The sequence below is a fragment of the Lepisma saccharinum genome, chromosome 16 (genome assembly GCF_977018435.1).
Source record: "Lepisma saccharinum chromosome 16, izLepSacc3.1, whole genome shotgun sequence".
NCBI lineage: Eukaryota > Metazoa > Arthropoda > Insecta > Zygentoma > Lepismatidae > Lepisma > Lepisma saccharinum.
The window spans coordinates 16666092-16679045 of NC_139244.1; the positions used below are offsets into that span (position 1 = coordinate 16666092).

The window sequence follows — 12954 nt, forward strand, 5'->3', positions numbered from 1 at the left end:
TGAAAAGTACCAAAAGCTAAGGAATCTAATTCAGCAAAAGGAAAAGATTTACCCTTGGCGGGACTCGAACCCGCAATCCCCGGTTTAGGAGACCGATGCCGTATCCATTAGGCCACAAGGGCACGCAACAACCACTTCATTTTAACTGTTCCTACCAAACTCTCTTCTACGATTTTAGTAATGAGGTTTTTCTTCGGTTTTGTAACTTTGATGAAAAGTACTAAAAGCTAAGGAATCTAATTCAGAAAAAGGAAAAGATTTACCCTTGGCGGGACACGAACTCGCAATCCCCGGTTTAGGAGACCGATGCCTTATCCATTTTCTTTTATTTTTTTTAAAAAAATGAAATACCCCCTACACGGAGGTATCCCCCACCATTCACTCTTTTTCTCACTTTTACACTTTTCAATTCTTACATTTTCTTTGTTTCATATCAACTGGACGAACACAAATACCCATGCCTTACCCGGGACTCGAAACCAGAACCCCTGGCGTTTTAGCGCGCTCTGCTAACCACTTCGCCACGGAGGTCGACACCATTAGGCCACAAGGGCACGTAACAACCAATTCATTTTAACTGTTCCTACCAAACTCACTTCTACGATTTTAGAAATGAAGTTTTTCTTCGCTCTTGTAACTTTGATGAAAAGTACCAAAAGCTAAGGAATCTATTTCAGCAAAAGGAAAAGATTTACCCTTGGCGGGACTCAAACTCGCAATCCCCGGTTTAGGAGACCAATGCCTTATCCTTTTTTTTTTTTTTTTTTTTTTTTTTAAAGGAAAGCCCCTATGCGGAAGCTTCCCCCATCACACTTCATTTACTCATATCATTTACATTTCTATTTCAGGACTTTTCAGGAAAGACAATCACAAATACCCACGCCTTAACCGGAACTCGAATCCGGAACCACTGGCGTTGTAGCGCGCACTGCTAACCACTTCATTTTAACTGTTCCTACCAAACTCACTTCTACGATTTTAGTAATGAAGTTTTTCTTCGCTTTTGTAACTTTGATGAAAAGTACCAAAAGCTAAGGAATCTAATTCAGCAAAAGGAAAAGATTTACCCTTGGCGGGACTAGAATTCGCAATCCCCGGTTTAGGAGACCAATGCCTTATCCATTAGGCCACAATGACATGCAAAAACCACTTCATTTTAACTGTTCCTACCAAACTCACTTCTACGATCTTAGTAATGAAGTTTTTCTTCGCTTTTGTAACTTTGATGAAAAGTACCAAAAGCTAAGGAATCTAATTCAGCAAAAGGAAAAGATTAGATTTACACTTGGCGGGACTCGAACCCGCAATCCCCGGTTTAGGAGACCGATGCCTTATCCATTAGGCCACAAGGGCACGCAACAACAATTTCATTTTAACTGTTCCTACCAAACTCACTTCTAAGAATTTAGTAATAAAGTTTTTCTTCGCTTTTGTAACTTTGATGAAAAGTACCAAAAGCTAAGGAATCTAATTCAGCAAAAGAAAAAGATTTACCTTGGCGGGACTCGAACCCGCAATCCCCGGTTAAGGAGACCGATGCCTTATCCATTAGGCCACAAGGGCACGCAAAAAACACTTCATTTTAATGTTCCTACAAACTCACTTCTACGATTTTAGTAATGAAGTTTTTCTTCGCTTTTGTAACTTTGATGAAAAGTACCAAAAGCTAAGGAATCTAATTCAGAAAATGGAAAAGATTTGCCCTTGGCGGGACTCGAACCCGCAATCCCCGGTTTAGGAGAACGATGCCTTATCCATTTTTATTTTATTTTTTTTTAAAAAAGGAAATACCCCCTACACGGAGGTATCCCCCACCATTCACTCTTTTTCTCACTTTTACACTTTTCAATTCTTACATTCTCTTTGCTTCTTATCAACTGGACGAACACAAATACCCATGCCTTACCCGGGACTCGAACCCAGAACCCCTGGCGTTTTAGCGCGCTCTGCTAACCACTTCGCCACGGAGGTCGACACCATTAGGCCACAAGAGCACGCAACAACCACTTCATTTTAACTGTTCCTACCAATCTCACTTCTACGATTTTAGTAATGAAGTTTTTCTTCGCTTTTGTAACTTTGATGAAAAGTATCAAGAGATAAGGAATCTAATTCAGCAAAAGGAAAAGATTTACCCTTGGCGGGACTCGAACCCGCAATCCCCGGTTTAGGAGACCGATGCCTTATCCATTTTTTTTATATTAAAAGGAAAGTCCCTAAGCGGAAGCTTTCCCCATCACACTTCATTCACTCATATCATTTACATTTCTATTTCAGGACTTTTCAGGACAGACAATCACAAATACCCATGCCTTAACCGGAACTCGAACCCGGAACCCCTGGCGTTGTAGCGCGCTCTTCTAACCACTTCGCCACGGAGGTCGACATCCATTAGGCCACAAGGGCAAGCAACAACCACTTCATTTTAACTGTTCCTACCAAACTCACTTCTACGTTTTTAGTAATGAAGTTTTTCTTCGCTTTTGTAACTTTGATGAAAAGTACCAAAAGCTAAGGAATCTAATTCAGCAAAAGGAAAAGATTTACCTTGGCGGGACTAGAACTCGCAATCCCCGGTTTAGGAGACCGATGACTTATCCATTAGGCCACAAGGGCACGCAAAAACAACTTCATTTTAACTGTTCCTACCAAACTCACTTCTACGATTTTAGTAATGAAGTTTTTCTTCGCTTTTGCAACTTTGATGAAAAGTACCAAAAGCTAAGGAATCTAATTCAGCAAAACGAAAAGATAAGATTTACCCTTGGCGGGACTCGAACCCGCAATCCCCGGTTTAGGAGACCGATGCCTTATCCATTAGGCCACAAGGGCACGCAACAACCACTTCATTTTAACTGTTCCTACCAAACTCACTTCTACGATTTTAGTAATGAAGTTTTTCTTCGCTTTTGTAAGTATGTTGAAAAGTACCAAGAGATAAGGAATCTAATTCAGCAGAAGGAAAAGATTTACCCTTGGCGGGACTCGAACCCGCAATCCCCGGTTTAGGAGACCGATGCCTTATCCATTAGGCCACAAGGGCACGCAACAACCACTTCATTTTAACTGTTCCTACAAACTCACTTCTACGATTTTAGTAATGAAGTTTTTCTTCGCTTTTGTAACTTTGATGAAAAGTACCAAAAGCTAAGGAATCTAATTCAGCAAAAGGAAAAGATTTACCCTTGGCGGGACTCGAACCCGCAATCCCCGGTTTAGGAGACCGATGCCGTATCCATTAGGCCACAAGGGCACGCAACAACCACTTCATTTTAACTGTTCCTACCAAACTCACTTCTACGATTTTAGTAATGAGGTTTTTCTTCGGTTTTGTAACTTTGATGAAAAGTACTAAAAGCTAAGGAATCTAATTCAGAAAAAGGAAAAGATTTACCCTTGGCGGGACACGAACTCGCAATCCCCGGTTTAGGAGACCGATGCCTTATCCATTTTCTTTTATTTTTTTTAAAAAAAGGAAATACCCACTACACGGAGGTATCCCCCACCATTCACTCTTTTTCTCACTTTTACACTTTTCAATTCTTACATTTTCTATGTTTCATATCAACTGGACGAACACAAATACCCATGCCTTACCCGGGACTCGAAACCAGAACCCCTGGCGTTTTAGCGCGCTCTGCTAACCACTTCGCCACGGAGGTCGACACCATTAGGCCACAAGGGCACGCAACAACAATTTCATTTTAACTGTTCCTACCAAACTCACTTCTACGATTTTAGTAAAGAAGTTTTTCTTCGCTTTTGCAACTATGTTGAAAAGTACCAAGAGATAAGGAATCTAATTCAGCAGAAGGAAAAGATTTACCCTTGGCGGGACTCGAACCCGCAATCCCCGGTTTAGGAGACCTATGCCTTATCCATTAGGCGACAAGGGCACGCAACTACCACTTCATTTTAACTGTTCCTACAAACTCACTTCTACGATTTTAGTAATGAAGTTTTTCTTCGCTTTTCTAACTTTCATGAAAAGTACCAAAAGCTAAGGAATCTAATTCAGCAGAAGGAAAAGATTTACCCTTGGCGGGACTCGAACCCGCAATCCCCGGTTTAGGAGACCGATGCCTTATCCATTAGGCCACAAGGGCACGCAACAACCACTGCATTTTAACTGTTCCTACCAAACTCACTTCTACGATTTTAGTAATGAAGTTTTTGTTCGCTTTTGTAACTATGTTGAAAAGTACCAAGAGATAAGGAATCTAATTCAGCAGAAGGAAAAGATTTACCCTTGGCGGGACTCGAACCCGCAATCCCCGGTTTAGGAGACCTATGCCTTATCCATTAGGCCACAAGGGCACGCAACAACCACTTCATTTTAACTGTTCCTACAAACTCACTACTACGATTTTAGTAATGAAGTTTTTCTTCGCTTTTGTAACTTTGATGAAAAGTACCAAAGCTAAGGAATCTAATTCAGAAAAAGGAAAAGATTTACCCTTGGCGGGACACGAACTCGCAATCCCCGGTTTAGGAGACCGATGCCTTATCCATTTTCTTTTATTTTTTTTAAAAAAAGGAAATACCCCCTACACGGAGGTATCCCCCACCATTCACTCTTTTTCTCACTTTTACACTTTTCAATTCTTACATTTTCTTTGTTTCATATCAACTGGACGAACACAAATACCCATGCCTTACCCGGGACTCGAAACCAGAACCCCTGGCGTTTTAGCGCGCTCTGCTAACCACTTCGCCACGGAGGTCGACACCATTAGGCCACAAGGGCACGTAACAACCAATTCATTTTAACTGTTCCTACCAAACTCACTTCTACGATTTTAGAAATGAAGTTTTTCTTCGCTTTTGTAACTTTGATGAAAAGTACCAAAAGCTAAGGAATCTATTTCAGCAAAAGGAAAAGATTTACCCTTGGCGGGACTCAAACTCGCAATCCCCGGTTTAGGAGACCAATGCCTTATCCATTTTTTTTTTTTTTTTTTTTTTTTTTTAAAGGAAAGCCCCTATACGGAAGCTTCCCCCATCACACTTCATTTACTCATATCATTTACATTTCTATTTCAGGACTTTTCAGGAAAGACAATCACAAATACCCACGCCTTAACCGGAACTCGAATCCGGAACCCCTGGCGTTGTAGCGCGCACTGCTAACCACTTCATTTTAACTGTTCCTACCAAACTCACTTCTACGATTTTAGTAATGAAGTTTTTCTTCGCTTTTGTAACTTTGATGAAAAGTACCAAAAGCTAAGGAATCTAATTCAGCAAAAGGAAAAGATTTACCCTTGGCGGGACTAGAATTCGCAATCCCCGGTTTAGGAGACCAATGCCTTATCCATTAGGCCACAATGACACGCAAAAACCACTTCATTTTAACTGTTCCTACCAAACTCACTTCTACGATCTTAGTAATGAAGTTTTTCTTCGCTTTTGTAACTTTGATGAAAAGTACCAAAAGCTAAGGAATCTAATTCAGCAAAAGGAAAAGATTAGATTTACACTTGGCGGGACTCGAACCCGCAATCCCCGGTTTAGGAGACCGATGCCTTATCCATTAGGCCACAAGGGCACGCAACAACAATTTCATTTTAACTGTTCCTACCAAACTCACTTCTAAGAATTTAGTAATAAAGTTTTTCTTCGCTTTGTAACTATGTTGAAAAGTACCAAGAGATAAAAAATCCAATTCAGCAGAAGGAAAAGATTTACCCTTGGTGGGACTCGAACCCGCAATCCCCGGTTTAGGAGACCGATGCCTTATCCATTAGGCCACAAGGGCACGCAACAACCACTTCATTTTAACTGTTCCTACAAACTCACTTCTACGATTTTAGTAATGAAGTTTTTCTTCGCTTTTGTAACTTTGATGAAAAGTACCAAAAGCTAAGGAATCTAATTCAGCAAAAGAAAAAGATTTACCTTGGCGGGACTCGAACCCGCAATCCCCGGTTTAGGAGACCGATGCCTTATCCATTAGGCCACAAGGGCACGCAAAAAACACTTCATTTTAATGTTCCTACAAACTCACTTCTACGATTTTAGTAATGAAGTTTTTCTTCGCTTTTGTAACTTTGATGAAAAGTACCAAAAGCTAAGGAATCTAATTCAGAAAATGGAAAAGATTTGCCCTTGGCGGGACTCGAACCCGCAATCCCCGGTTTAGGAGAACGATGCCTTATCCATTTTTATTTTATTTTTTTTAAAAAAAGGAAATACCCCCTACACGGAGGTATCCCCCACCATTCACTCTTTTTCTCACTTTTACACTTTTCAATTCTTACATTCTCTTTGCTTCTTATCAACTGGACGAACACAAATACCCATGCCTTACCCGGGACTCGAACCCAGAACCCCTGGCGTTTTAGCGCGCTCTGCTAACCACTTCGCCACGGAGGTCGACACCATTAGGCCACAAGAGCACGCAACAACCACTTCATTTTAACTGTTCCTACCAATCTCACTTCTACGATTTTAGTAATGAAGTTTTTCTTCGCTTTTGTAACTTTGATGAAAAGTATCAAGAGATAAGGAATCTAATTCAGCAAAAGGAAAAGATTTACCCTTGGCGGGACTCGAACCCGCAATCCCCGGTTTAGGAGACCGATGCCTTATCCATTTTTTTTATATTAAAAGGAAAGTCCCTAAGCGGAAGCTTTCCCCATCACACTTCATTCACTCATATCATTTACATTTCTATTTCAGGACTTTTCAGGACAGACAATCACAAATATCCATGCCTTAACCGGAACTCGAACCCGGAACCCCTGGCGTTGTAACGCGCTCTTCTAACCACTTCGCCACGGAGGTCGACATCCATTAGGCCACAAGGGCAAGCAACAACCACTTCATTTTAACTGTTCCTACCAAACTCACTTCTACGTTTTTAGTAATGAAGTTTTTCTTCGCTTTTGTAACTTTGATGAAAAGTACCAAAAGCTAAGGAATCTAATTCAGCAAAAGGAAAAGATTTACCTTGGCGGGACTAGAACTCGCAATCCCCGGTTTAGGAGACCGATGACTTATCCATTAGGCCACAAGGGCACGCAAAAACAACTTCATTTTAACTGTTCCTACCAAACTCACTTCTACGATTTTAGTAATGAAGTTTTTCTTCGCTTTTGCAACTTTGATGAAAAGTACCAAAAGCTAAGGAATCTAATTCAGCAAAACGAAAAGATAAGATTTACCCTTGGCGGGACTCGAACCCGCAATCCCCGGTTTAGGAGACCGATGCCTTATCCATTAGGCCACAAGGGCACGCAACAACAATTTCATTTTAACTGTTCCTACCAAACTCACTTTTACGATTTTAGTAATGAAGTTTTTCTTCGCTTTTGCAACTATGTTGAAAAGTACCAAGAGATAAGGAATCTAATTCAGCAGAAGGAAAAGATTTACCCTTGGCGGGACTCGAACCCGCAATCCCCGGTTTAGGAGACCTATGCCTTATCCATTAGGCGACAAGGGCACGCAACTACCACTTCATTTTAACTGTTCCTACAAACTCACTTCTACGATTTTAGTAATGAAGTTTTTCTTCGCTTTTCTAACTTTCATGAAAAGTACCAAAAGCTAAGGAATCTAATTCAGCAGAAGGAAAAGATTTACCCTTGGCGGGACTCGAACCCGCAATCCCCGGTTTAGGAGACCGATGCCTTATCCATTAGGCCACAAGGGCACGCAACAACCACTGCATTTTAACTGTTCCTACCAAACTCACTTCTACGATTTTAGTAATGAAGTTTTTGTTCGCTTTTGTAACTATGTTGAAAAGTACCAAGAGATAAGGAATCTAATTCAGCAGAAGGAAAAGATTTACCCTTGGCGGGACTCGAACCCGCAATCCCCGGTTTAGGAGACCTATGCCTTATCCATTAGGCCACAAGGGCACGCAACAACCACTTCATTTTAACTGTTCCTACAAACTCACTACTACGATTTTAGTAATGAAGTTTTTCTTCGCTTTTGTAACTTTGATGAAAAGTACCAAAGCTAAGGAATCTAATTCAGCAAAAGGAAAAGATTTACCCTTGGCGGGACTCGAACCCGCAATCCCCGGTATAGGAGACCGATGCCTTATCCATTAGAACACAAGGGCACGCAACAACCACTTCATTTTAACTGTTCCTACCAAACTCACTTCTACGATTTTAGTAATGAAGTTTTTCTTCGCTTTTGTAACTTTGATGAAAAGTACCAAAAGCTAAGGAATCTAATTCAGAAAAAGGAAAAGATTTACCCTTGGCGGGACTCGAACTCGCAATCCCCGGTTTAGGAGCCCGATGCCTTATCCCTTTTTATTTTATTTTTTTAAAAAAAAAGGAAATACCTCCTACACGGAGGTATCCTCCACCATTCACTCTTTTTCTCACTTTTACACTTTTCAATTCTTACATTTTCTTTGTTTCTTATCAACTGGACGAACACAAATACCCATACCTTACCCGGGACTCGAACCCGGATCCCCTGGCGTTTTAGCGTGCTCTGCTAACCACTTCGCCACGGAGGTCGACACCATTAGGCCACAAGGGCACGCAACAACCAATTCATTTTAACTGTTCCTACCAAACTCACTTCTACGATTTTAGTAATGAAGTTTTTCTTCGCTTTTGTAACTTTGATGAAAAGTACCAAAAGCTAAGGAATCTAATTCAGCAAAAGGAAAAGATTTACCCCTGGCGGGACTCGAACTCGCAATCCCCGGTTTAGGAGACCGATGCCTTATCCATTTTTTATTTTAAAGGAAAGCCCCTATGCGGCAGCTTCCCCCATCACACTTCATTCACTCATATCATTACATTCATATTTCAATTTCAGGACTTTTCAGGACAGACAATCACAAACATCCATGGCCGAGCCGGGAATCGAACCCGGGACCCCTGTATCCATTAGGCCAGAAGGGCACGCAACAACCACTTCATTTTAACTGTTCCTACCAAACTCACTTCTACGATTTTAGTAATGAAGTTTTTCTTCGCTTTTGTAACTTTGATGAAAAGTACCAAAAGCTAAGGAATCTAATTCAGCAAAAGGAAAAGATTTACCCTTGGCGGGACTCGAACTCGCAATCCCCGGTTTAGGAGACCGATGCCTTATCCATTTTTTTTTTATATTAAAAGGAAAGCCCCTAAGCGGAAGCTTTCCCCATCACACTTCATTGACTCATATCATTTACATTTCTATTTCAGGACTTTTCAGGACAGACAATCACAAGTACCATGCCTTACCCGGGACTCGAACCCGGAACCCCTGGCGTTGTAGCGCGCTCTGCTAACCACTTTTTTTTTTTTAAAGCAAATACCCCCTACGCGGAGGTATCCCCACCATTAACGCTTTTTCTCACTTTTACACTTTTCAATTCTTACATTTTTCTTTGTTTCTTATCAACTGGACGAACACAAATACCCATGCCTTACCCGGGACTCGAACCCAGAACCCGTGGCGTTGTAGCGCGCTTTGCTAATCACTTCGCCACGGAGGTCGACATCCATTAGGCCACAAGGGCTCGCAACAACCAATTCATTTTAACTGTTCCTACCAAACTCACTTCTACGATTTTAGTGATGAAGTTTTTCTTCGCTTTTGTAACTTTGATGAAAAGTACCAAAAGCTAAGGAATCTAATTCAGCAAAAGGAAAAGATTTACCCTTGGCGGGACTAGAACTCGCAATCCCCGGTTTAGGAGACCGATGCCTCATCCATTAGGCCACAAGGGCACGCAACAACCACTTCATTTTAACTGTTCTACCAAACTCACTTCTAAGAATTTAGTAATGAAGTTTTTCTTCGCATTGTAACTATGTTGAAAAGTACCAAGCGATAAGGAATCTAATTCAGCAGAAGAAAAAGATTTACCCTTGGCGTGACTCGAACCCGCAATCCCCGGTTTAGGAGACCGATGCCTTATCCATTAGGCCACAAGGGCATGCAACAACTACTTCATTTTAACTGTTCCTACCAAACTCACTTCTACGATTTTAGTAATGAAGTTTTTCTTCGCTTTTGTAACTTTGATGAAAAGTACCAAAAGCTAAGGAATCTAATTCAGCAAAAGGAAAAGATTTACCCTTGGCGGGACTCGAACTCGGAATCCCCGGTTTAGGAGACCGAAGCCTTATCCATTTTTTTAATTTTTTTAACAAACTTTTATTTTATCAGCATATATACAAAATAGATCTGCTTTCTTACATAAATTCTGTTAAAAATATTGTATAGAATTTTGAACAAAGTAAGTAATATAGTAAGTGTCCCATTTTCGCTATGTGATAGAAGATTTTTGGCGTAAACATGCAGTTGTACCTGTAATACAAATATACGTTTCTTCATATATTAAATACCTGTTTACACTTTCACACCACAAGTATACAATTATTGTTAAACAACACTGAGGTAGTTTCCAAAATACTCATACATTTTTGGATATTGTAACATTTTCCATCTGGTTCTTTTTTGATACTGTTTGAACAAAATGCTATTGCTCTGATACTTTTTACAAAATACATAATATATTGTATTAGCTATTAACCAAATTACTGCATTGTTTTTCTTTTCTGGAAAATATTTGAAATCTGGTCTTATACACATCGACGGTTGAAAGTACTGGGGTGCTGTTCGACATATTTGTCCTAGATATGTCGTTAGGCATTTCCAAATTCCCTGTACTCCATTACATGTTACTATTCTATGTTCAGTGGTGTCTATCTCTCCACATGTGTTGCATTTATTAGTTGTTAGTCTATTGATATTATGTAAGGGTTCATTAGTTGGTATAATATCATGTATTACATTGTACCAAACACTATACACTGATGTATCCAGAAATTTCTTATTTAAATTTTTCCAAATATTTTGCCATCTGTTATTGGGAAAATGTTTTTCAATGCGGTGAGTCGGTATCTGCAACTGTTTGTGAAACAGTGTATATAAGTATTGAGAGAGTTTTACGTCTTCATCTTTTGGCGGAAGCACCACATAACTGAATTCTTGCATCAAACTTCGGAGATATAACGGTCCTTTTTTCAATCTGCGTAGATCTGGTGGATTTTGGGGTGGAAATTCCTCCGTCCATAACTGTATCCATAATGATGTAATGGAGTCTTCAATGCCATATAGCGTATAGGATCTTGCCAGGAATAGGGATTTGCATTTGATCTCAATATTTGTGAGCTCCAATCCTCCTTTTAGTTTCATTTGCCATAGATTTGATAGTGGTATTCGAAAAAAATGTCCATACCACATAAACCAACCAATTGCTGAATTCATTATTCTGAGGTATTTTTGATTGATTGGGATCACTTGGGCCGTATAGTTTAATTTACTAAACATATATGTTTGCAAAAACCACACCCGTTGTACCATGTTCAACTGTCTGCTGCGCATTTGATAACATTGTATGCGAATGTCTCTCGCTATCTTTTGCCAATTGGATTCTAACATTTGTTCCTCGTCCTTGTGAAAAATTATTCCTAATATTTTAATTTCCTGTACATATGATATCCCTATATCTGGATATTTTTGAGCCCATGTACCAAATGGTAGCGCCTTTGATTTTTCCATATTTATTTTGGCCCCACTAGCACGGCAGTATATATGTATCGCTGCCATCATTTTTTGCATTTGCTCGTTTGTGGTGATACAAGCAGATAGATCATCTGCGAAAGCAAACACTTAGTTTTCTTTAAAGGCGTGTATCTCGTCGGGAGTAGTTTTCCTGGTATATTGCAGCGAAGGAGCCAGGGTTAAAGCAAACAAGAGCATACTTAGTGGACATCCTTGCCGAATTGATCTTGTTATATTTATTGGGGACGACAGGAATCCATTGACCATTATCCGAGATGTTGCCTGTTGATAGAAACCTTTCAAAATATGAATAAATTTATCACTGAATCCATATGCCTTTAGCACCTCAAACAGGTAGTCATGAGACACTAAATCAAATGTTTTTTTGAAATCAAAAGCAAGCACACATGCATCAAGTTTCTGCACCATATAATAGGATATCAGATCGCGAATCCCTCCAACTGCACTGAATATGTTATGCTTTTTGCCAATGCATGTTTCTTTCTCGCTGAGTATTCGTGGTAAAATTAACTTTAACCTATTTGCGAAGATCTTTGCCATTAATTTATAGTCACAATTTAGTATGTTATTGGTCTGTAGTCGTCTACTTGTTTTGCGTGTGATTTTTTTCGGTATCAATATGATGATGCCTTCATTTTGTAAAACGTTTCCATTTTTAAAGGCATCTTGTATGATTTTGATTAGTTCATATTTTATAATCTCAAAAAACTGCAAATAAAACTTGTAACCAATACCATCTTTTCCTGGTGCTCCTTTAAGGTTGCATGTTCGTAACGCTTCATCTACTTCTTCTATTGTTACTTCAGTATCTAAAAGTTGTCTATCCTCTTCTTGCAAACCATTGTTTAGCGCTTTCAGTATTGTCTCTCTTGCTTCTGATTCTCCCTCCCCAGTCTGATAAAGCTCCCCATAATTGTCACAAAATGTCCGCATGATTCCTGGCTGACTCACATGCGATTCTCCACCTGAATCCACAAGATTGTTGATCATGAGTGTTTTTTGTTGTTTTTGCATCTGTACATAGTGATACATCGAAGTCCTTTCATCTTGAATTAAATTCTTGGAATTGGTTCTTATTGTTATGCCTTCCATTTGTTGCCTCTGGAGTGTTAAAATTTTGGCTTTATACTGCTGTATGGCTTGGCAATTTTTGGTGACATCTCTCCCATGACATGCCTCGTGCAAACACTGGTAATAAAAGTTTTCCATACCAGCAGAAAAAAGTTTTTAATTTTGGTTTTACATATCGAACCCACCAGTCATTATGATTACTGTAATACTTTTGTTGTTTACACCATTCGACCCATTTTTGTGCAAATATTTCATTGATATGTGGAAGCTCTAATAACTGTATATTTAGCTTCCAATATGAAGGACCCCTGACTAGTTTTGTTT

General features: G+C 39.8%; 1 protein-coding gene and 14 non-coding genes across 17 annotated transcripts in view; all 15 read right to left on the reverse strand.

Moving 5' to 3' along the window:
- Positions 1-12954, reverse strand: part of LOC146000284 (N-acetylated-alpha-linked acidic dipeptidase 2-like) — a 123973-nt gene that overhangs the window by 60202 nt on the left and 50817 nt on the right. The window lies entirely within an intron of this gene.
- On the reverse strand, positions 50-122 carry TRNAR-CCU (transfer RNA arginine (anticodon CCU)). The gene has a single exon. It is a non-coding gene; the product is annotated as a tRNA-Arg (tRNA).
- Positions 1281-1353, reverse strand: TRNAR-CCU (transfer RNA arginine (anticodon CCU)). The gene has a single exon. It is a non-coding gene; the product is annotated as a tRNA-Arg (tRNA).
- Positions 2760-2832, reverse strand: TRNAR-CCU (transfer RNA arginine (anticodon CCU)). The gene has a single exon. It is a non-coding gene; the product is annotated as a tRNA-Arg (tRNA).
- On the reverse strand, positions 2971-3043 carry TRNAR-CCU (transfer RNA arginine (anticodon CCU)). Its single transcript has one exon. It is a non-coding gene; the product is annotated as a tRNA-Arg (tRNA).
- TRNAR-CCU (transfer RNA arginine (anticodon CCU)) lies at positions 3181-3253 on the reverse strand. Its single transcript has one exon. It is a non-coding gene; the product is annotated as a tRNA-Arg (tRNA).
- Positions 4034-4106, reverse strand: TRNAR-CCU (transfer RNA arginine (anticodon CCU)). Its single transcript has one exon. It is a non-coding gene; the product is annotated as a tRNA-Arg (tRNA).
- On the reverse strand, positions 4245-4317 carry TRNAR-CCU (transfer RNA arginine (anticodon CCU)). Its single transcript has one exon. It is a non-coding gene; the product is annotated as a tRNA-Arg (tRNA).
- On the reverse strand, positions 5476-5548 carry TRNAR-CCU (transfer RNA arginine (anticodon CCU)). Its single transcript has one exon. It is a non-coding gene; the product is annotated as a tRNA-Arg (tRNA).
- Positions 5686-5758, reverse strand: TRNAR-CCU (transfer RNA arginine (anticodon CCU)). The gene has a single exon. It is a non-coding gene; the product is annotated as a tRNA-Arg (tRNA).
- On the reverse strand, positions 5895-5968 carry TRNAR-CCU (transfer RNA arginine (anticodon CCU)). Its single transcript has one exon. It is a non-coding gene; the product is annotated as a tRNA-Arg (tRNA).
- Positions 7164-7236, reverse strand: TRNAR-CCU (transfer RNA arginine (anticodon CCU)). Its single transcript has one exon. It is a non-coding gene; the product is annotated as a tRNA-Arg (tRNA).
- Positions 7585-7657, reverse strand: TRNAR-CCU (transfer RNA arginine (anticodon CCU)). The gene has a single exon. It is a non-coding gene; the product is annotated as a tRNA-Arg (tRNA).
- Positions 7796-7868, reverse strand: TRNAR-CCU (transfer RNA arginine (anticodon CCU)). Its single transcript has one exon. It is a non-coding gene; the product is annotated as a tRNA-Arg (tRNA).
- On the reverse strand, positions 9832-9904 carry TRNAR-CCU (transfer RNA arginine (anticodon CCU)). Its single transcript has one exon. It is a non-coding gene; the product is annotated as a tRNA-Arg (tRNA).